We start from the raw sequence: 25194 nt of genomic DNA, 5'->3' as shown, positions 1-25194 counted from the left end.
CCATTTCTGTGAGGCATATCTCGGAATCCTCCCCACTTCAACCTCTTCTGTCACCTGTTCTGGCTAAAGAAGAGAGGCGGCGGTGGTTCCAAGGTGGTCGGCTGGGGTGTACCTTCAGCTGCGCGATGGGATGGCGGGCGAGTACCTTACTGTGCCGCTGAACACATCAGTGAAGGGGTGGAATGCTAGGTGGTTCTACATGAAACAGAGCCACCCAGCCATCCGCTGCGACGCCGACCACATCCGGAGAGCCAGAGGAGCTGGTCGGAGACACCGAGCAGCGCTGACATGGAGCAAGTGAGGGAGCTCCTTGCATTAATAAAGGGCATGAGGACCAATGGCGGATTGGTAGTGGCGAGCTTTATAGTACGTCCGCGTGTAGCCCTGTAAGGAGAGGGCACACCCAGCCTTCGAGTTCAAGGGGGAGACCGACGGTACCCGAGAGAGGCTAGAGATGCTGTCGAGGAACATTGTTGAAGAGCGGGCTATAGAGCTATTCGCTCCAGTTTGCCTCATTCATCATGTCAGGGTATACGAAGCTCTTCCACTGCAAAAATCTGCCTCCTCAGGTAAATATCTCAGTTGTGTATTCCTGATGCTTTTTATCCTTTGTCATTACCGAGCAGTGGACTGATTCACTTATGTGAAGATCCACTCGCAAGATAGGGCGGTGCACTTTTCCTATGTGCCAAAGGGCGATTGGCCGCCAGCGATGGATGCACGACCACTCGGCTCAACTTGAAGAAAGTTCCATCGGCGTTTCTTTGGAGTCCAGAGGTATGGATGTTGGTCGGATGGAGAGTCCTCCCTCGGTGTTAGAGAAAGCCCAAGGGAAGAGGGCAGCGGTAGATGAATCGGCCCAGAAGAAGAGGAAGACGGCGACTGCTGCTCCCTTCAAACCAGGCGGCATCTCGCTTGGCGATGATCAGACCACTCGAACATGAAGGACCGTGGTGTTCAATTCATCTAATGACGACAAAGTTCCGATGGCTCCTCCACCGAGCATGAAGGAGCCTCCGCACAACACGCGTGCGGAGGATCAATCAAGGGGAGGTGAAGAAGTCCCTGAGCAACAAATGAGGGAAGTCCCCGAGCAGCGGGTGAGGGAAGCCCCCGCACAGTAGACGACAGGAGTCCCTACGAGGCGAGCGACGGGAGTCCCTGAGTAATAGGCAGAGGTAAACCTAGAGCGGTAGGCGGAGAGGGTCCAGGAGCGGCATGCAGAACAGAGGTCGACTGTGGAGGAGGCAGGACCTCCCCCCAGAGCACGGGAGTCAACCCCACGGCTACGACTGAGGGCTCGGGCAGGCACCGCCGGTTCAAGAAGTTGAACCGGTAGACCAAACCGTAAGTACCCTTGTCTTGGAGTTACTTTGCTATAGTTTATTAATTTTTCTGGCGACTGACGAGCCGATCTGATGCAGTGCAAAGCATACGAAGGATCTGACCCCACCAGTCCGGACTGTCGAACAGCCGGGCGCTGAACCTGGGGTTGAAACAACATCGGCGGAGGAGTCAACCGCCACCGCTGGTGGACTTGGCGCCAACGAACAATTGACGCCAGCAGCAGACGAGTCGGCGACGATACCCAAGGCAGCGGCGGGAACCGTCGGGTCTTCGGGAGCAGAAGCTAGAGCTACCGACGATGCGCCGGAGTCTGGGCGTCGAAACCAGTGGTGGCCAAAGAGCAAACGGCGCCCCTTGAGGCGTCGCCGAGGATGGTCAGACCTGCTGTCCGGCCACAAAGCCCTCCAATGGTGCCTCGAGCTACGACGGAAGAGATCGAGCGCGCTGAACCTCGACTCTAATCCGTCCGAATCCTCCACAAGCGCGGCGATGAGGTGGTGGTTATCGAGGAGGAAGACACCACCAGGGAGATGAAGAGACTGAAATCCGCCGTCGCCGGAGTAATGAAACAAATCAAGGTCAGTACTGCTTTTGGAATGCTCGACTATGATGTTGGAGATCGGACTTCGTCATTAGCATTGTACATTCGTAGGGGATAACTCGGACTACCGAGCAGCGGCACCAGCTGATAAAAAGGATGGAACCCCTCACCGAGGAGAATGAGAAACTCAGGGAGGCGATGAACCTCTTGGAGAGAAACATCCAGAGGGCCCGGTGCGAGCGAGACCTTGCAGAGTCCAACGCGTGGGACCTAGAATATTAGAGAGGGGGTCCTATCTGAGCAGCTGGCGGCTACGTCTGAGCAGCCGCAGAGTAAGTCCGAATAGCTGGCCACTATCTCCAAACAAATGATGGATGCCTCCGAACAGCTGGAACAGAAATCTGAATAGTTCAGAAGTGTATCCGAACAGAAAGCAGGTACGGTATATCGGCAAATGTACTTTGTATTGCTGAACAGCCATATTTTTGTTGATAACTGTTGTGCTTGTAGAGCAAGACGTGGAGCTTAGCCAACTGCGTCAAGCCGTCGAACAACTCCGCAAGAGAAAGCAAAGGAGTCAGACCGAGCAGACAAACTGGCCGAGGAGCTGAAAGGTGAATACCTCCTGGTCGGAGTTACTATTGAAGTAATTTCCTTGTATGATGGAACATTGTAACGCTTGCAGGCTACCATCATAAAGCCAAGGCACAGTTTGATGTGCTGGTGTAGGAGGCCAGGACCTAAAGGGATAACTTCGACGCTGTAGTCACCTCAATTAAATTAGTGCTTGACTGCGTCGACCTAGAACCAACTCCTTCGCCCGTCGACAGGCGGCAACATTCGGACACCATCATCCAAAGGTGCAAAGCGGCGTGGGAGAACTTCAAGATCTTCAACCGTGATGTCATTGTGACCGTTGCTACTCACGCCCTTGCGGTGATTTGGTCCCACTACCCAGCCATCAACCTTCAGGCGATAGGAGGCGGGTTCGCCGAAGGGCTGAGCGAGGCAAAACCCAGCAGCTGGAGGATGAGGTGGAGGATGCAGCGAAGAAGCTAGCCGGTGATATAGACTTCTTTGGCGAGACGGATGGTGATGGTGGAGCACAATGATCTATGCGGAGGGTATTGTCTTTAATTTCTGGACAGTGTAGTTAGAACGTGCGAAAGCACAAAAAACACTTATGTATATGATAAATGTTATAAGGTGCATGTGTATGCAGTTAGCTTGTATTTCGGCGAAAAAATCTTCGTAGTTTTAACGATAACGCAATTATACATAGTACAAGTAGCGTCCAAGCAGTTTGTTCGCTACTTACCCCCATGGCCTCGGCTAGACCATAGTCCATAACGTCGAGCGCGGAGCCTGTGCACGTGTAGGAGGAACAGGTGTGACCAAGGAATCGCAGCCGACCACCCATAACGCAGAGCGCGGAGCCCGTGACATGTGTAGGGAGAGATCGCAGACTGGGTCTTCTCCATAGAGAACAGAGCGGAACGTGTGCTGCTTGGTGGTTATCGAAATAACTTGGAGATATAGGTAGTATAAGCGGCGCCCGAGCAATTAGTTCTGTATTGAGCTCTCGGCCATGGCTAGCCCATAGTCCATAACGTCGAGCACAGAGCCCGTGGACGTGTAGGAGGAATAGGCATGACCAAGGAACCACAGCCGACCACCCAAAACGTAGAGCATGGAGCCCGTGGCATGTGTAGGGAGAGATCGGGGACTGGGTCTTCTCCAAAGAAAATAGAAAAGAAAGTATGTTGCTCGCTGATCGGCGAAATATCTTGGAGATTTGGAGCAAAGTGTTCGGCGATTTGGAGAAAACGTGTGGTGAAATACATTGGCAATTTGGAGAAGACGTGTTCGGCGATTTTGGAGAAATCATTCAGCGATTTGGAGAAAACTTATTCGGCAATTTTTAGCGAAAACGTGTCGGCGATTTGGAGAAATCGTTCGGCAATTTGGAGAAAACCATTCGGCGATAATGTTGGAGATTTGGAGAAATGTGGTCGGCATAGTTATGGCTATTTCATATTGGAGTTCTTTATGGAGTAGCATAGAGCTCGGCGACCGTAAGTGGTGGTTAAATAATAATGGAGAAAAAGTGGAGACAAGTTATGGAGACCAAAACTTTATTCAATATAAAGTGGAGAGTACATATCTAGAGCGTTTCAAGGATAGAAACATATAAGGTGCTCGATGTGCTATGAGTTGGGAACATCGATTCCATCTAAGTCACATAGGCGATAAGACCCTGGTCGGGTGACCTCTTTGACGATGTAAAGCCCTTCCCAAGGGGAGGAGAGCTTGTGCATCCCTTTGGTTTTTTGTTTTCTGCAGAGAACGAGGTCGCCGACAACAAATGAACGACCTTTGACGTTGTGGTTGTAGTACCTCCGCAAGCCTTCTAGATATTTGGCTATGCAAACACAGGTGATTAGGCGTTCTTCCTCGGCCCTAGTCGACGTCCTCTAGTCCGAACAGCTACGGCATGCTCTTCATCATAATTTTCCACCCTAGGTGCTCGGAAGGCAATATCCGCTGGTAGTATGGCTTCTGAGCCATAGACCAAGAAAGTATGGAGACACATCGGTGCTGCGACTAGCTTGAGTATGTAGTCCCCAGACTATAGCTGGTAGCTCCTTGAGCCATCTGCCTGGGTGCTTTTCTTCTTTCTGATATAGTCTCTTTTTGAGGGCATCAAGGATCATGTCATTCGCCCGTTCGACCTGTCCATTGGCTCTAGGATGAGCAACAGAGACGTATTTGATGGAGATGCAATGGTCTTCGCAAAAGTCCCAAAAGTGATGGCCAGTAAATATAGTTCTGAGGTCAGTGATGATGCTGTTCGGGAGACCGAATCTGTGGATGATGTCTTCGAAGAGCTCGACTGCTTTCTTTGTAGTAGCCGAGACAAGCGGTTTATACTCAATCCACTTGGAGAACTTATCAATGGCGACGTACACGTACCGGAAGCCACCTGGTGCTAGCTTAAAAGGGCCAATCATGTCTAGTCCCCAGCATGCAAAGGGCCAGGAAGTTGGAATGGTCTGCAGCTCTTGTGCTGGCATGTGTATTTGCTTGGCGAAAAATTGGCATCCTTCACAACGTCGGACAAGGTCTTCTGCATCGGAGATGTCCACGAGCCAGTAAAAACCAGCTCGGAAAGCTTTGTCGACCAGTGCTCTCGAAGCCGTGTGGTTGCCACAAGAACCAGAATGAATTTCGAGAAGTAACTTCACTCTGTCTTCTTGGATGATGCATTTTTGCAGAATCCCTTCCTTGACACTTTTCCTCATCAAGTTGCCGTCCACCAGCATGTAATGTTTGCTTCGATGGATTAGGCATTCGGTTTCAGTCTTATCGACAGGTACTTCGGCGCTGGTAAGGTACTTGAATTGTTCCCTCTAATCGTTGACCGCAAAGCTACCGCCAGTACCAGCTGCTCGGTGGGGGAACTTCCTTTTCTTCTTTAATGGATGGCACCAAGAGATCTTGAATGAAGACCCCCAGTGGGATCGCAGCATGAGAAGAGCCCAACTTGGATAAATGGTCGGCGAGCTGATTCTGGTCACGTACCATGTGGTGGTACTCGATGCCGTAGAATTTTCCTTCAAGCTTCCTGATTTTGGCGCAATATGCATCCATCTTCTTGCTGGAGCAAGACCAGTCTTTGTTAAGCTAGTTGATGACTAGCGCGGAGTCCCCATATACCATGAGGCGTTTGACGCTGAGCTCAATGGCTATACGGAGTCCGTGGAGACATGCTTCATATTCGGCGGCAATGTTGGAGGCCGGAAAGTGTATCTGAAGAACGTATCGGAGCTTATCCATGGTCGGCATAATGAACAGAATGCCCGCACCAGCACCGTTGATGTTAAGGGCACCATCGAAGTACATCACCCAGTGCTCGAGGCAGGTGGCGGCGATGGGCTCTTGGATCTCGGTCCACTCAGCAATGAAATCAGCAAGCGCCTAAGACTTGATCGTAGGCCTACTTCTGAATTCAATACAGTAAGTGCCGAGCTCGACAGCCCACTTGATGATACGGCCGTTGGCCTCTTTGTTGTGGAGGATGTGCCCCAGAGGGAACTCGGTGACCATGGTGATCTTGTAATACTAAAAGTAGTGATGGAGCTTACACGACGTGATCAAGACGGTGTATAGCAGCTTCTGGACCTGAGGATAACGAGTCTTGGGATCGTTAAGAACCTCACTGATGAAATATACTGGACGTTGCACCTTATAGGCATGCCCAGCCTCCTCACGTTCGACCACAATTGTTGTGCTGACAACGCGAGAAGTAGCGGCGATATAGATCAGGAGAGTTTTGTCTAGCCATGGCGCCGTCATGATCGGAGGCTTTGTTAGGAACAACTTAAGCTGCTCGAAAGTTGTGTCTGCCTCTTCCGACCAGGAAAAGCACTCGGAGGCCTTGAGGAGTTTGAAGAAAGGTAGCCCTTTTTCATCGAGGCGCGATATGAAGCGGCTTAAGGTAGCCATGCAGCCTGTAAGCTTCTGTATATCCTTGACGCATGTTGGTCATTTCATGTTGGTGATGGCAGAGACCTTGTCAGGATTGGGCTCGATGCCTTGTGCGCTGATAATGTAGCCTAGGAGTATACCGGATGGAACTCCAAAGATACACTTTGAAGGGTTCAGCTTCCGTCGGTACTTTTTTAGGTTGGCGAACGTTTCTTCGAGATCGGCGATAAGATCATCGACAGTCTTGGACTTGACGACCACATCGTTGATGTAAGCTTCGACATTGCGGCCAATCTGTTGATCGAGGCACATTTGGATAGCCCTTTGATAAGTCACCCCGGCGTTCTTGAGTCCAAAGGACATGGTGGTGTAGCAATACGCACCGAAGGGCGTGATGAACGATGTCTTGATCTGATCTTCTTCCTTGAGGGAGATCTGGTGATAGCCAGAGTAACAGTCAAGGAAGGAGAGCAGTTCGTAGCTGGTAGTGGAGTCTACAACCTCGTCTATTCGAGGCAAACCGAAGGGGTCTTTAGGGCAGTGTTTGTTAAGATTAGTGTAATCAACGCACATTCTCCATTCTTTATTCTTTTTTGAACGAGAATAGGGTTTGCTAACCACTCAGTATGATACACTTCTTTTATAAATCTGGCAGCTAAGAGCCATTTTATTTCTACCCTAATAGCCTCCTTCTTGTGGCGCGAATCGGCAGAGTTTCTGCTTGATCGATTTGGCGGTCGGTGAGACATTTAAGGAGTGCTCGATCTTCTCCCATGGTACCCTCGGCATGTCTGTAGGTTTCCAACCAAACACATCAGCGTTGGCATGTAGGAAGGAGACGAGCGCGCTTTCCTATTTGGGGTCAAGGTGAGCCCCAATCTTCATGGTCTTGGAGGGGTCATCGAGGCCGAGGCCGACCTCCTTTATTTCCTTGGACTTGGAGGAGATGCAAGGAGGCTCCAGCTCTGGGATCTCCATGTCGTCGGCGGGTACCATCTTAGCTTCGGTGACCACGCTGGCCATCTAGACGGAGAGGTTGGTGGCTTCAGCAAGGGCGAGACTCTCAGTCTCGTAGGCGTAGGCGATGGAGAGGTTGGCCCGCTGGGCCAGGACTCCTGCATGCGAAGGCATCTTCAGCACCAGATACGCGTAGTGTGGTACAACCATGAACTTGGCTAGAGCTAGCTGACCAAGTATGGCATGGTAGGCGGTGTTGAAGTCGGCGATGTAGAAGTTGATGTGTTCAACGCGGTAGTTGCTTGCCGTGCTGAACTGTACTAGTAGTGTGAGCTCTCCAAGCAGTTTGGAGGCCCTACCAGGTACCACACCCCAAAAGGAGGAGTCAGAGGGTGTGAGATCTGATAGCCCAAGGCCCAGCTCCTTTAGGGCTCCAACGAAGAGGAGATTCAGAGCGCTCCCACCGTCGACAAGCACCTTTCTGAAAAGCACCTTCTGGACGGTTGCGTCGAGGACGAGGGGAAAAAGCCCTATGTAGGGGATGTCCACCCACTGGTCAGCCCTGCTGAAGGTGATGGGGACCTCAGACCATGGGCAATAACTGGGGTTGGCGGTGGCGTCTTCCGTAGTGATAGAGAGCACCCGCCGTGCGGTGAGCTTCCGTTCTCTTCTGCTCTTGGTGGAGGCGAGGCCCCCAAAGATGGTGGCGACCACCTTGTCATGGTCCTGGAAGGAGTTGTTGTTGCCCCCAGGTGGTCGGCGGCCTCTGACTCCGTCGTTGGCGTCGTATTCTAGCTTTTTGTCCTGAAACTCCTTAGCCAAGCTGAGGCAGTTCTTCATCTTGTGTTTGGCGTTCTTGTGGAGAGGGCACGGGCCGTCGAGGATCTTTTGGTACTACTTGTCGTAGTTGCGCTTGGCGCGAGGTTGACTAATGGTGGCGATGATGTGGTCTAGCCGGCGGCGACGATTTTGGCTAGACTTGGGTCCTTCTGTTCGATCACGACCGCTATCACAATGGTAACTATGGTCATCGAAGCGGCGGTCATTATGGCATCGGTCATCGAGGCGGTCATCATAGCGGTAAGGTGGGCGATGAGTGCCCGCATCCTCATTGAAGCGCACCTCGGCTTCCTCGACGTCGGCATACTGGTTGGCAGTAGTGATCATCTCGCCAATCCCTGTGGGCGGCTTGCAGTTGAACTTGGAGCGAAGCTCACGATGGTGGAGTCCTCGGATGAAGGCGGTCATAACTTCAGCTTCCGTGATGTTGGGAATAGAATTCCTCATCTCGGAAAAGCGTCGGATGTAACTATGGAGGAGCTCGAACGGCTTCTGATTGATACGGTTGAGATCATGCTTGGAGCCAGGCCGAGTACACGTAGCCATATAAATGTCGGTGAATACTTTTTTAGCTCTTCCCAGGATCCGATGGAGTCCGGGGCAAGGCTGGTAAACCAGCTCATGGCGGCTAGCGTGAGCATGACGGGGAGATAGTTCGCCATGACATTGGTGTCTCCTCTGGCGGCGCGGACAGTGGTGGCGTAAGCCTGTAGACACTCTGTTGGATTCATCCTTCCCTCATAGGGCTCGACTCTAGTGATTTTGAAACCACGGGGCCACTAAAGTGTTTGGAGTGCCCTAGTAAATGCTGGGGGACCTTGGGGGTTGTGGTCGGCGTCGGCTGCAGCGTTGCCGGCGTCGATCGGCTTGAGAGCTGAGTCTGGGTTTTCGTACTCCTACTCGTACTCCTGGCGGCGGCGTATTTCGTCTTCATGGCGACCGAAGTGACGTTGCTCGATACACCGTCGTGCATCCTGGAGGTTGCTGAAGTGCACTCGAGCGTCCTGTTCGACCTCTTGGTCATGTTGGTGATGGTGTTTGGCGTGGTGGCCCCTGGCTTCCCCTGGAGAGGCAGTGAATGGTCAGCGAAATGGCTTTGGCTGGGGCGGCGATTGGATCTCGGCACAGCTGATCAACGAATCATGCTCGTAGAGCACGAAGGTCTCTGATCCTCGCGGATCTCATTAACCTAACAGTGTGCCACTTTAAGCATGGCGGCGACCTTGGCGAGCTCGGGCGTCTGCAGGAGGCGGCCGAGCTCATTGGCGGCCACTACCAGATTGGCGCTTGAAGTCTTGAAGACGTCGTGGCCGTCAACGCGGAGAAACTCTTCGTCGAGGTTGTGGTGGAGCGGGAGTGGCCTTCCTTGTGAGTCGAGCCAATTATTTCGAGTGGCCTCAGCCCTCGCAATGGCTGCCTCATTTTCTCGGCGCTGCGCGTGGTTGACATTCCGGTTCTCACGAGCGACGCGTTCCTCCTCGGTTTCGCTATTCTGAGGAGGGCTGTCGACGCTGACGTTGAAGATCACGCCCCCCAGAAGGGTGGAAGAAGGAGTTGCTCGGTGAAGGTTTCGACGATGGTCTCCGTAGAGCCCTAAGACTCTAAGCCTAGATTTTCCTTCGGGATGGTCTGAAGGGATGCTCCGGGGCACCGGCCTATGTGAAGCATGTTGATGGCTGGCGGAGGCTAGACGGCCATCTGGTCGGCGAGTGGATGGGCGTCTCCCACCTGGTCGGCGAATTTTTCCCTCAGGGCGTCTTGGTAGGTAGCGGCGACGTTGGAGAGCCCGAAGGGTAGAGCAGCAACTCCCGGAGTTTTCCGAGCAGCCTCCGATAGATTTGGATTGGAGGGTGGTCGGCGCTGAACTAAAGTGTCCAGGGCCAATTCAGCGATGGAGAGGCAATAGGCAAGCTTCAGACCGACCCGGTCGATGGACTCGATCAGATCATCATTGTTGATCTGCCTTCTCTAGTAGCGAGGAAGCGGGTGGCGAGTTGCTGATGGAGGCGACCTCGGAGGTGGTTCCGAGATCAGATCTGCAGTCGCAGGTGCGGGGATGATCGGCACAGAAACGATCTGCGCTGGCTCGAGGAGCTCTCCAACTCCGTCAGCATTGATGATCCAGGAGATCGATCCGACCGTGAAGATCTGGCCAGGCTGTGGGAGAGACGAAGAGCCTGTGGAAAAAAGCCATCTTGTTCGACAAGGAAACAACACGCAGCCCCCTACCTGGCGCGCCAACTGTCGACAGAATATTATCGGCGGTCCTCCGAGGGGTATCCCACGAAGGTAGATTGATCGGTAGAGGAGCGTGAGATCAAGAACAAGAAGGCAACAGAGACACACGAGTTAGACAGGTTCAGGCCGTCAGTATGACGTAATACCCTACTCATGTGGTCTGTTGGTTTGTATTAGCTATCGTATGATATTGCGTGTGTTTGGAGGGGGTCCCTACCCGCCTTATATGGTCCGGGGAGCAGGGTTACAAGTTGGTTAGATCTGAGAGATAACCAGAAAATAATAACTGATTACAGGAACCTTGGGATCATACATATCCTAATAGATCTCGTAGTATCTTCAGGATATCTTTCAGATGTCTTGTGGAAGGCGCCGACCAGAGTTGTGCCCCGCAAGGCTTCGTCTTGTGGGCTGGGCCACCCCTGAGGGCGCAGCCCATGTGGTCTGCCGTGGGTATCCGGGGTCATACCCCCACAGTACACATGAGTGAAGCAATGGCAATAGATTCAACGCAATGGCCTGGAGACAGGAGCTACTGATTCAATGGAAATGCGAGACAGAAAAGGAGACATTGTGGCCATGACTCACGGAGATGTCGTGGATGGCAGAGAGCCCCTGCTTGGCATTGCGGCGCCTGTCTTCTCCGGCGTGCTGTCGGCTCCGGCCTGGCCACAGGCACATGGGCACAGGCACGTCCCGGCGGCCGCCACCGTGCCCGTGCACGCGATCTCTCGGTCACTGCCGCCGCCGCTTGCGTGTGTGGGAGAAACTAAATTGTAGGGTTTGGAGGAGGCAGGCTGTTACCAGTTTTGAGCGGCCGAGGGATGGCGTGGACCATTCGATCCGATCGGATGGCCACATGACATCCGGCAACATAACAGACTAGGCCGCCGTGGGGCGCATGGGGAGTTAGCAGGCTGGGCCAAATGTAATCCAGCTCGGGAGATTGGTGCGCAAGTCCAGCCCATTCGTAGCAATGATCGACTCACATGTGATGCTAAAGATGGGCTGTGGTATAGTGCGTGGGCGCACGAGCGCACACGCTGTGTGTAGCCCTCGAACTCGTGACTGTTTAAGGAAATCAATCGGGGTAATCATACTGTCATAGCACTAATTTTGGGGTTTAGGGAACCCTATGGTTAGATACTCAATGCCGTCTATAAAGAAAAATTTACGTGTCAGTAAAAACACCAAAAAATTGGATTGTTCTCCGCGCTAAAACACGCAACCTACTGCTAAGCAGTAACACCTCCCTCCTACTGCACTAGACACTCATGAGTATATATATAGAATTATGTATTTTAAATAAATATTTTGGAATAGTGTGTTGAATAATTTGGCTATTAAATGAACTTGAATCAAAAATTTCAATACAAAGTTTTAAATCTTGTCCATGCAACTGTGATATAGGATGTGTCTCCATCCAAGATTGTTTGGAAAAAAAAATGAATATCAAAATATGTGAATTTTAAAACAAATATTTGACACACTAAATAGCTTCAAATCAAAAACTTATTTAACATAAAAAATGTAGACTAGGTCGGCCACTATAACTTTGTTGTTAACTATATGAACATTCAAGGTTGTTTAAAAATTCTAAATTTTGAATTACAAATTCTATGAACTTAAAATACATATTTGGGACTCTAAATGACTTCAAGTAAAAAATAAATTAACTATAAAGTTGTAGATTTTATTGAGAACTACAACTTTGTTATAGACCATATCAACATTAGAGGTTGTTTGAACATTTTAAATTTTAAATTCAAATTTGTGAATGTAAAACAATATTTTGGGAGACTAAACAGTTTTAAATTAAAAACTTCTCAACTACAAATCTGTAGATCACATTGAGACTTAAATTTTTGATATATAGATCGTCTTAATTTGAGCTCATATGGAAAAATTATGTTTTTTGATACAACTATTTATAGAGGCGATCACCTTGAGATGTCCGCCTCTGCAAAAATGGCCGCCTCTGTTAATATCAATTGTCAGGGACCTCCTAAGACGACGGTATGTGTTAATTCTGATTTTAAGAGGCGGTAGCCTTACAACCCCACCTCTATAAATCAATTTTGGAGACAGACATTTTCTTGTAGACCTTCTGACCATTTACGTACAGACCGTAAATATGTTCATATGTTAATCAGAGAATGGTTATTGTAATAGTGGCAAAGCCACTATATATTTATCGTGGGCACTGTCACATAGATCAATGTCAAGAATCTTTCACAGCATGTCTTGATCACACACAAACCTGACGGCATCCAGCCTGACCACTCAGACTCCCTAAATTTTAGGTAATCTCAACTAGCCACAACAAAAGATCACAAATAAACGTCTTAATTGGGTCACCACAGAATGCGTGTGATTCCCGACATATATACCTTGACCATTGAACAGGTTCTCTCTTAAAAACTCTAGGTTTTTTTTCTTTTCTTTTTTTCACGAGTGTACTGCTGAGGTATGTATTTGATTGAGTAGAAGCAGAGTTTGAAACATTACAAAGACCCGAAAGTAATCTTAGGATTACCACTGCGCAGCAGTCCCAAACAACCGTGCTAACTGGAGAAGATGTTTTCTTCGAGCTCAAGTCTTCTCCTTTTAATTTTATAGGCTAGTCAGGGTCAGGCCACCTGCCTCACAAAGCACGGTCTCAGAATTCCCTAGTTGTCCACCGTGGACCAATGACTACAAAACTAGAGTCTAAATATTGTTTTCTTTTCTGATCGCTACAAAGGCTGCTGTCTTTTAGTTGGATTGAATATATTCAAGTGTTTCGCTCCTGCAGCCACATTTTCATGTGGGTTCTTCTAAATATGACCAAACAAAATGGGAATCACCTAGTTAGGTTCCTTGTGATAAAATCTATGCAACTGTAAGATCTCGAGTTGATGTGAGTGCTTGTATTTTCTACATTTATTTATTTTAGGATTTATGGTGCTAATATTTTAGTGGTAGGTGCCATGCCTATTGATATTGAGCTGAGGTACCTTACCTGCCATGATTTTATCAATCTCGAGACTGTCGGCAGTAGTGATTATGTATGCATGTATACAAGTGCATGCGTATATACAATGATTTTCATATAAATATATAAAAGAAAAACATGGCCAAAAAGGTACCATGGTTCAATTCCGTGTACTAATTATTAGAGCAGCTCCGAGAGACTCTAAATCCTTCCTAATTTATTAGAATAAAGATTTTAATAAAAAAGTATCTTCCAACAGTTTTTTTAATTGGACCTCCAAATATAGACGTCCTCTATTTTGGTTTTCTCGCTAGTCAAAGATGGAGAGTGAGGATTGTCTCTAAAAGAAAAGTTATTGGAGGGTGCAAAGATATAGAATATGATTTTTACTCAAATGATTCTCTAAATAATGATTTAAAGAGGAGTCTTGAAGATACTCCTATACATTTGACACTTGTGGAAAAACTACACAAAGACTCCGACAAACCATATCCGAAGTGAAAACTTGGCCAAAACCAGGGTTTTCTCTACCCGTCCATTGTGTAACGCAAATCCCAGTATATATTTATTGTTGGCACTGTCAGGTAGATCAACATCAAGAATCTTTCACAATATGTCTTGACCACACACAAACCATACGGCATCCAGCCTGACCACTCAGACTCCCTAGATTCGAGGTAATCTCATCTAGCCACACACATGATTGTGCAATACAACTATACATACATATAGTACGCTCAATATCATTATCTTAAAGCTTTGGCCAAGTAAGATCACTGGACTCCTGAGAGCCCCAAATATAGTCCTAAACACGGACTTATGGTAATGGCGTGGTCCTACCATGGTTGGTCTTATAAGGTGAGCAAGGGTTTCAGAGGTTTTCTCAACCTAGTTCTTCAACAATTCTTATTTTTTAAAACTAGCTCAACTCCATGTAAATGGTAAGCTTATATGTAACCATTCCCCCACCGTTGCTACAATAGGAAAGTATGAACAAACAGAGAGGAAGAAAACAGAAAATCTAACTCAAGGCAGGCACGCAAAAAAAAATGTAACTCATTGATACACAATTCATTGATAATTCTAGTAATTTGGATGCACTGCAACAAACAGGTAATTGTGCATATATAGTATGCTGTTTAGAAACATGGTCAAACAAATATCGTTTTCAGTATACTAATAACTTGACCTGTTCATACTCCCACATGACAATTACATTGAAAAAGAATGAAGACAGGGTGCAGACTCCAAACAAGCGGGCCATTCCTACTGAGTAGGTAACAAACTGCCTACCTCCTTGTGGGATATATATCGCCCAATAGAGTGCAAGCTTCAGTGCCATCGAGCTTATACCCTTGCTTATTCACTGAGTTGCTTATCCTCATGTGTGAGATGAATCATATGTCCTTGTTCCTTCCACTCATCTTCTTCATTGTGCTATGTGTTTCAGCCATTGCTAATGGTGAAGACCAATTTTCCTACTCTGGCTTCACTGGTGTTAACCTTACTCTCGACGGTGTGGCCACAGTCACACCAAATGGCCTCCTTGAGTTGACCAATGGAACTCTACGGCTCAAAGGCCATGCCTTCCACTCCACTCTATTCCGCTTCAGCAAGTCTCCCAATGGAACAGCACAATCTTTCTCTGTCTCCTATGTGTTTGCTATCTACTGTATCCTGCCTAGCATCTGCGGCCATGGCATCGCGTTCCTTGTTTCCGCAAGCAGGAACTTCTCAACCGCATTGCAGAGCGAGTACATGGGTGTTATCAATGACCACAACAATGGTAATGCATCCAACCACTTCTTTGCTGTTGAGCTTGACACCAATAAAAATGAGTTGTTCCATGACATAAATAACAATCATGTTGGGATCAACATCAATGGTCTTACTTCGTTGAAATCCAGCACTGCAGGGTACTATGATCACATGGATACTACCTTCCACAATGTTACTCTCACGAGTTATAAAGTGATGCAAGTGTGGGTGGAATACAATGGGGATAGCAAGCAGATAAACGTGACCTTGGCTCCAATACACATGGACAAACCCAGTAAACCATTACTCTCTATGAACTACGACCTCTCAGCAGTGATCCCTGACATGGCGTATATTGGCTTCTCATCATCAACAGGTTCATTTGTTGCACGACACTATCTGCTTGGTTGGAGTTTTGGCATGAATCGACCAGCTCCGGCCATTGACATCACTAAGCTGCCAAACCTACCCCGGGAAGTTCCAGAGCCCCGGTCCAAAGTCTTGGAAATTGTACTGCCATTAGCCACTGCAGCATTTGTTCTTGTGATTGGCACCACTACCATTCTTCTTATTCGAAGGAGATTAAGGTATGCTGAGGTACGGGAGGATTGGGAAGTCGAGTTTGGGCCACATAGATTCTCCTACAAGGATTTGTTTCATGCTACAGAAGGGTTTAAGAACAAGAATCTACTAGGCATAGGAGGGTTTGGAAGGGTATACAAAGGACTGCTTTCAGCATCCAAATTGGAGATTGCGGTGAAGAGAATTTCCCATGACTCTAGGCAAGGCATGAGGGAATTCGTTGCTGAGATTGTCAGCATTGGTTGTCTCCAACACCGCCATCTAGTACAGCTACATGGGTATTGCCGGCGGAAGGGTGAGCTTCTCCTAGTCTATGAGTACATGTCAAAGGGAAGCCTTGACAAATACTTGTATGACCTTGAGGACAAACCTTCATTAAGTTGGGCCCAAAGGTTTCGAATCATCAAAAGCATTGCTTCTGGCTTGCTTTACCTCCATGAGGAGTGGGACAAAGTTGTACTTCATCGAGACATCAAACCAAGCAATGTGCTCCTTGATGATCAGATGAATGGAAGACTAGGTGATTTTGGTTTAGCGAGGTTATATGACCATGGCACTGACCCTCAAACCACACATGTAGTTGGCACCATAGGATACCTAGCTCCAGAGCTAGCACGCACCAGCAGGGCAACCCCTCTTACTGATGTATTTTCCTTTGGAATTTTTGTCCTTGAAGTGATTTGTGGGAGAAAGCCCATCGACCAAACTGCACAAGGCAACAAAATCATGTTGGTTGACTGGGTTCTTGATCATTGCCGCAAAGGACTTCTCTTAGAGTCAGTGGACACCAAGCTTCAAGGTTGCTACAATGTTGATGAGGCATGCCTAACCCTAAAGTTAGGCTTGTTGTGCTCTCACCCTTTCACCAGTTTGAGGCCCAACATGAGGTTGGTTATGCAGCATCTCAATGGAGATATACCACCACCGGAGCTAAACCCAATGCACATGAGCTTCAACGTGCTTTCCTTGATGCAGAACAGAAGTTTTGATCAAGAGAATATAGCAAACCAGTTGACAGTGACGAACAGCAGTGCAATCTCTGATCTCTCAGGAGGTAGATGACTTTCATGTCCTCGCACTGTTGTAACTTGTGCCAGGTTATATCTCATTTCACATGAACACTTGTACAAGATTATGTTAATATATTATGTGTCATACAGTGGAAGTCATTATTTGTGTTGCAAGCCCTACAAAGTAAAGGATGTATTTATGCTTGGTAACTGTTAAAAGATGTTGTTTGTAAGGGTGTACAATAAAAGTTGAAAGAGACAGAGAATGGGCAAGTTCAGGGGAAAACAGCTACTCGTATAGAAATGCAATAGTAATGGTTTAGTCACTGAAATTGAAATTTATTCTCAAGGGGCATCATTGTATTTAATCTTACTATTAGTGATTTAGGCTCCATGACAATTCACATCTAACGCGCTACAAACAAAAATAGGTCTTCGAAATTATCATAATAACCAGAAACAATGGTAGACTCTAAGCATCATAGCCAATAATAGTCACAGGATCTTTTTAGTTTTATAAAAAAAATTACCCACAACTACCATTATTATGAAAAATAAAAAAGTTACACCTTGATTTTGCATATAAATTAGACACCTATGCAATCATAAAAGATAATTTGAAATAACGCTTGAGTTTGTTTCTAAAATTGCCACCTGTGTCATTATCAAAGATAAGTTAAAAATACCGCCCTAATATTCTTTGTAAATTAGCCAGCTCTTCCATTACCAAAGGTAATGCAATGTACACCTAAGTTGGCATCAAATTATCCATATATTACAATATGAAAGTCAATGTAAAGTAACACCTTTTCATTTTGTATCTAAATTATCCACTCATCCGTTATAAAAAAAATAGAAAGTATCTCTCAAATTTACATGTAAATACTAATATCACCTATTATGAAGAATAATTCAATTTTTATGAAATATGATATATATTTCTAAATTACACACTTGTACAATTAGTAAGTTAAAAAGTAAGTATAATGTTGTGTTCCACCATATAGACCAAATGCTTGATAATTTGTGGCATAACCCTCTGAGCCTTGGCAGTTAGTGGAGCAGAGCACGACTAGAGCGTCCATTCATTTGGTGGAGGAGATAGGTGACTATTTCTACATGGACTTACATTTTTCTACACCCACTCTGTTGATGCTAGTAGAGGCACATACTAGGGAGCTATCTGAACAAGCACAACTATGTTGTTTCATTATATAAGTCCGTGTAGATAACACTGGTAATATGTAATCAAGGGGCAACTTGGGTAGTATACCTGCTCATAGCGGTCATGTCTTTCCTCACATTCTGAGTTAGCTTGGATGGCTCTTGTAAAATATATACTTGTCCCCGACAGATTGTATGGATTTGATGATTGTATCTGTATGGTTTGTCCAATATGCTTTTATGCCTTATTTCAATATATATCGTGGAAATGCAATATCATTTCTGGATGAAAGAACATATTATGGCTTGACCCAACCATCGAAGCCGCTAGATCATACTTTCAGCTGACAGTGATTAGGGGATCATTAATGCCAGATAAAACTGCGAACTGCTGCACAGCTGGATCAAATGGCAAATCGGCGGTGACCTGGCGTCCTCAGCCGAATCAAATGCCAAACCGACAGTCACCATGGTGTCCTCATAGCAGGATCAAACATCAAACTAGTGGTGATAACGTCTTATCATAACTGGTTTCAAACCCATGGTGTTAACATGCCCATCATTCCTTACCACTACACTAACTTGTGACTATAGATCATATGGATTCCTTTGGTATTAATTCTATAAAATCTAGTGAATTAAATATTTCAGAATTAAAATGGCTTCAAATAAAAAAAGTCGTGAATTATAAAGTTGCGTAACTTTTTGAGATCTACAACTTTTGTTTTGGCCGTTTCTTCATCCGAGATCATTCCCTACCACTATACACTAACTTGTGACTATAGAGCATATGGATTAAGTTGGACAAACAAACTATCTCAAATAAAAAAAGTATGAACTATGAAGTTGTAGATCTTGTCGAGTACAACTACTTTGATATAAAGTTCATCTTTAGGGGACATCATATGAGAAACTTAAGAAGTTTGTGGTGCAGTTTATCACTGCCGGTTCTTATCACTACCAGTTCTAGCCACGAACCGGCAATGATGATAGTATCACTACTGGTTCACGGCAACAACTGGCAGTGGTGATCTTTTTTTTTTGGCTTGAACCAGCAGTGATAGTTACTAGTAGTCATAACCCTAATATCACTGCCGGTTGGCCTATCATTGCTAGTTCGAGCCACGAACCGACAGTGATAGGCCTAAAGACATTGTCATTGCCGGTTCGTAAGCAACCGACAGTGATGGGGCAGCAGTGAAGGTCAATTCTTTAGCAGTGTAAGAAACAAGGAAAATAGAAGCTGATATGTGGCAGCATACCAACTGAAATCGTGCACCACCAAAGGGCCCATGCCTTGCGACCATTTTTTTAGAAAATGAATAATTTCTGAGCCCTAAGACCACACATAAATAGGAGGAAATCATGTACAAAGTCTACATTTACTTGTCATCCTTTCTTGACAAACACTTCTAAAGTGATAACTTCAATGCTTTGCTTGCATTTTGAAAATTCTCCCTTTTATCTTCATGCTATTGTAGCGCCCCCTCAACCAATATGCTCCTCTAAAAATAGTCTACATAAAAGAAATAATTTTGTTTTTTCAAGGAACAATGTCATCATGTATACACTGTTGGCAGTCCTTAACTCACATTTTTACCACCAACGATTATATATAAACCATCCAAACAAAACACCAAACTTAGTAAATAGGGTTTCTCACTAACATATTCCATAAGTTTTGGTGAGTTGATCATTTTCAGGACATACACATGGAATACATTGGAAAACACGTCAAAAGGTACAAACCAGGAAGCATAAAGTAGAAATGTGCAATGGAATAAAGAAAGACGACATACCTACACATCAAAACTGGGCCAAGCACCGACGTGGGAGCGATCCAGACCCAGCCAGCAGCCCATAGCGCGAAGGCGATGCCGAAGTGGGCCAGGCCTAGTGCGGGCGCACTAGGGGTGCGGGCGCACCGCCCCTAGCTCCGCTCGGCCCCACCTTGCACAGGCGGTGCAATCAATGCCCCTAGGGGTCAGTTCAGGAGGTTTCCATATTTATCTCCACCGAAACTGACCTATAGCTACTATAAAGAGAGGGCTAGAGCTCCACATTTGAACAACACACAAGAGAGCACAAGAGCATCAAAGAGCAAGAGCAAGAGCATCACTCCATGGGCTTAGGCCCTAGCTAGCTCTAGAAGAGAAATAGGGAGAGATGTGTGGGAAGAGTATGGGGAAGAGCTGGGCTTGTCGTGTCTCCCCGCCTTGCACCCCAACGAATGCGTGTGCCTCAACAGGATTTCCCGCTAAGTGAATATTCATGATTCTTTTGGTATAAAGTCTTTGAGTAGTTAAGCTATACTCTTACTTGTTTGTGGGTTCGTCGTCCGTCCCTGTGGCGGATGTTCTAGTAGAGGACTCCTGATAAAGACAGATGTTCCTAGCTGACGTTAGAGTAGTAGTCGATAGCATAGACGTGGTGTCTAGGCTAGAGGCTACCTTCATTTACCTCGTATACTCCGGTTGAGGGATAGGCGGCAGATGGTGACAGCCCTGTCTGTCCCTTGTAATCCTCCACGTTCGGGTACGGCGTAGAGCTGGAGGCCAGCATCATCTGGCAGACCAGGTGAAACCCGATGCCCGAAGTAAGCAAGTATAAGTAGAGTTTATCTATCCTTAGACCCTAAGCCTTAGAAATCCTTCTCTACCCTTACCAACTATCCTTGTGTTGTCCTTAGACAAATTAGTTAGAAGAAATACCTCCGTTCCCTATGAAAATACGATACACTGAATACTTCCGGGTGAAAGCTATAATGGTAATTCCGTACGCTTGCGGATTAATTTCTGTAGGCGTTAAGAAATACCAATATACATCAAATAATGGCAGCAGCCCCAACAAAAAACTATTTTTTATTCTCCCTCCCAATGCCCGTGAGCCAGCCTCCAAGCACGTGAGTAGTAGATCTCGTGAGGTTAACCTAGTAGCAATGTAAACAATATTCCTAATAGTTTTAGCATGCTAGAGTTTATAAAAGGTGCTTTGTTGTATGAGCAATTTTTCTATTTACAAGGATTTTATTAATATGATATCCAGTAAATAAAGGTGGCAAGACCCAATTGATCATGAGAACGACTTAGAGGAACTCATTTGCGGTGGCTACAGGCAATCTAAATAAAGCACCGTATGTTTACATGTAGTTTGGTAGTCTCTTGTTCCTTTTATGCTAGGCAATCATTATAGATCACATATTCAAGTGTCACGATCCAAATACTAATTCCACGGTACATCTCCATTGAAATTAAAACAAAAAATTAGAACTTTAATCACAATCATCATGAAAATAAGTATAAATTAACCATAATCATCAAATGCGACAAAATAACTCACATTGCGATCCAAACACTTGTAGAAGATACGGCCCTTGTTGGGACACTCTTTCCTCACCCGGTACTCCATCACAATCTTCTCCTCACACTTGCCGCATGCAATGAGAGGGAGGTCCGGCCTCAGTCGCTTTAGAACCCGATGAGAGGCCGAGGACCCGGAAGCAGTTGCCATCTACTCTCTATACTCATTTTTAATCTAATATAAATTTCTCATTTTATAAACAAATAAAATTAAAAAAACTCTAAAATTCTCTATATCTCTAAACCATGAAGTGTGCTATGCATGCTAGAAATGAAAGCTGAATACTAGTTTTGAATAACTACTTTAACATTCCTTCATGCAAATATGCAAACTTTAAAGTGATTTTGAGCTTAAATGGCTTACAAATAAAAAAAACCCACCATAAAAACCACATATATCTAGTCCACAAAATGAGATATGCTACTAATGAAACATCAGAGTATAAAGTTGGTAACCTTTAGAACCGAAGAATCGATGAAGGAATCGAAGAAATCTTGTGATTACCGGCGATGAGGAAGAAGAGAGGCCGGCGATGAAGCAAGAACACTGAGCTCGAAGTGGCTCGAGCTCGAGGAGGAAGAAGGGGTATACAGGAGGGGACCTTTAGTCCCGGTTGGAGACAGCAACCGGGACTAAAGGTCCCTTTCTAGTCCCAGACGGAGCCTCCAGCCAGGAGTAGACTTTTACTCCTGGTTGGAGGGACCAACCAGGAGTAAAAGTTAACCTTTAGTCCCGGTTGGTAGCTCAACCGGGACTAAATGTCCCCTGCAGCAAAAGCCTACCGCAGTAGCCGTTGGGCAGGGACTTTTAGTCCCGGTTGGAGCTACCAACCAGGACTAAAGGTTTCTCTAGTCCCGGGAGCGAAAAATACCGGGACTAAAGCTAAATTTCGAAGTGGATCAAAAGTTGTTTCTCCACTAGTGTCTTTGTTCCTTTTATGCTAGGCAATCATTATAGATCACATATTCAAGTGTCACGATCCAAATACTAATTCCACGGTACATCTTGTATTGGTGGAAAAAATGATATCCTAATTTATATCCTGGTTTTGTGTAATTTTTTCCAAGAAAACAGTAAATTCTTCTTGTGGTAGCTACGAGGTCTGAAGCTGGAACTTATGGATTATTTAAATTGAAAACAAAAAAAAAATCGCTTTCTTCGTTTGAAGTGTTAACTACGTCAGACAATGACGTGTGTGGACGACACATGGCACCGAAGCCACTTGGCCTCAATGCGAATCAATTTAAATAGCTTTGTACTCTGCTAGCTTAGCTATGTACAAGCACGAAACAGCATGGCCTATGAAGTGCTTGAGCCTTGCAGCCCACTCACATCTCACCTGAAATTTTTCCTACTCTGCCTCCTCCTTTTCATTGGCCATGAACCTGCACTCTTCACTGCATCAACTCCTGATAACCAACTCCTGTACCTTGGCTTTACAGGCACTAATATCAGCTTGGACGACACTGCCACAGTCACGTCAAACGGACTCCTTGAGTTAACCAACGGTACACTTGATTCCAAAGGCCATGCCTTCCACCCAACTCCATTGCACTTCCGTGGTTCACACAATGATAGAGTGCATTCTTTCTCCGTGACCTTTGTGTTTGCCATCCGCTCTACCTACCAAATCATGTGCCTACATGGCCTGGCCTTTATCATAGCTCCAAGCACAAACTTCTCAGATGCAATGTCCAGCCAATACTTAGGATTCATGAACTCCGATAAGAGAGGCAGCTTGAGCAACCATATCTTGGCCATTGAACTAGACACCGCCCTAAATATCGAGTTCCAAGACATCAACGCCAACCATGTTGGCATCGACATCAACGATCTCCACTCTATACAGTCCTACCCTGCGGGCTACTTTGATGATAGGAATAGTAGCTTCCAAAACATGAGTCTTGTCAGTGGTGATGCCATGCATGTTTGGGTAGACTACAACGGAGAAGCCAAGAAAATCAATGTTACCATGGCTCCACTCCAAATGGCGAAACCGAAGAAGCCACTCATCTCAGCCCATTTGGACCTCTCAGCAGTTCTACACAAGTCATCATATATCGGCTTCTCATCAGCAACCGGCTCAGTTGACGCACGACACTACGTGCTTGGCTGGAGCTTCGGCATGAACAAACCTGCTCCGGTGATCGACATCACCAAACTGCCTAAGCTACCTCCGCAGGGCCCGAAACCTCAATCAATACTTCTGGAAATTATCCTGCCAATAGCATCAGCGACATTCATGGTCGTTGTGGGTGCCATCATCATTTCACTGGTGAGGAGGCAACGGCGATATGCTGAGGTCAAAGAAGACTGGGAAGTTGAATTCAAGCCACACCGTTTCTCGTACAAGGATTTGTATCACGCCACCGAAGGATTCAAGAGCAAGAACCTGCTAGGTGCTGGAGGATTCGGGGAGGTATACAAAGGAGTGCTTCCGTCATCGAAACTGGAAGTTGCTGTGAAGAAGGTTTCCCATGAATCAAGGCAGGGTATGAAGGAGTTCATTGCTGAAGTTGTCAGCATAGGCCGCATTCGACACCGTAACCTTGTTCAGTTGCTTGGCTATTGCAGGCGAAAAGGTGAACTACTTCTAGTATATGCCTACATGTGAAATGGCAGTCTTGATAAGTATCTATACTCCGATGTGGACAAGATAACAGTGAGTTGGGCTCAGAGGTTTCGGGTCATCAAAGGCATTGCTACGGGCCTTCTCTACCTCCACGAGAAGTGGGAGAAAGTTGTCGTCCACCGTGATATCAAGGCGAGTAACGTGCTTCTTGACAGTGAAATGAACGGACACCTAGGTGACTTTGGCCTTGCAAGATTGTACGACCACGGCAGCGATCTACAGACCACGCATGTTGTTGGTACCATGGGTTACCTCGCCCCTGAATTGATAAGCACGGGCAGGGCATCCCCACTCACAGATGTGTTTGCCTTTGGTGCATTCCTTCTTGAGGTTACCTGCGCGAAAAGGCCAGTGAACAACAACATAAGGGATAATAATCAAGTGGTGCTTGTTGACTGGGTACTTGAGCATTGGCACAAAGGATCACTAGCTGATACGGTCGACAGCAAATTACATGGTGATTATAATGTCGACGAAGCATGCCTGGTACTGAAGCTAGGGCTATTATGCTCACACCCATTTACCAATGTAAGGCCTAATATGCAAGAAGTGGTGCGGTACCTTGACGGAGATCTGCCACTCCCAGAGTTGACGCATACAGACATGAGCTTCAGTCTGCTCTCTCTAATGCAGGATGAAGGGTTTGACCCATACGTACTGTCATACCCTTCATCAAAGATACGCAGTGGTACAATATCTGGCATCTCGGGAGGAAGATGATACAAATGGTGTTTGACGTCGTCGTCTCGTCGTCATCATAATAGGACCAAATCATGTATAGTTTTGGGCCTGGATCTGTGTCTCAATGTATCATTACTTATTGTATGGTATGAGGTATGCCTTTTTTAAATAGCTGCAAGAACATCGCAGGTTGCCTTTGTTATTAGAAGTGAAGGACCAAACAGTCGTTGAGGGATAGTCATTGAATTGGAGCCTGTGAGACCCTGATTTTTGAGTTTCTAAAGACAATCAAATTTATATAATGCTCCATAAATGGTTTTAATTTCCGAAGAGAATAGACAATTTATAAAAATAAATAAATTAAAAACTCACAAAGTTAGGAAACATGCTTGACTCATTGGTGCCCTTATATATTTCCGAGATTTTGAATGTCTCCGTAAAAGAAACGATCTTTCCTGCTTTGTTTCTATGCAGCTCTACTTTCGGCCCGCAAATCTTATGTTTTTACTTCCTCACACGCCTCCTTTGCTTCTGGTTTTGGACCGGCCCGGCATTTGGGCTCGTGAAGCAATTCCATTCCCGCAGGCCGCAGCGTCGGCAGAGCTGCCTCTTGTGGACACTG

The 25194-nt window shown here is 46.3% G+C and overlaps 1 pseudogene; it reads left to right on the top strand.

The window, feature by feature from the left end:
• Window positions 1-14692: 14692 nt before the first annotated feature.
• LOC136480512 (uncharacterized) lies at window positions 14693-24821 on the top strand (annotated as a pseudogene).
• The last annotated feature ends 373 nt before the right edge of the window (window positions 24822-25194 follow it).

This window comes from Miscanthus floridulus, chromosome 9, assembly GCF_019320115.1.
Source record: "Miscanthus floridulus cultivar M001 chromosome 9, ASM1932011v1, whole genome shotgun sequence".
In the NCBI taxonomy this organism is placed as follows: domain Eukaryota; kingdom Viridiplantae; phylum Streptophyta; class Magnoliopsida; order Poales; family Poaceae; genus Miscanthus; species Miscanthus floridulus.
Note: the sequence above shows the minus strand (reverse complement) of the source record. Positions and strands in the feature narration are given on the sequence as shown.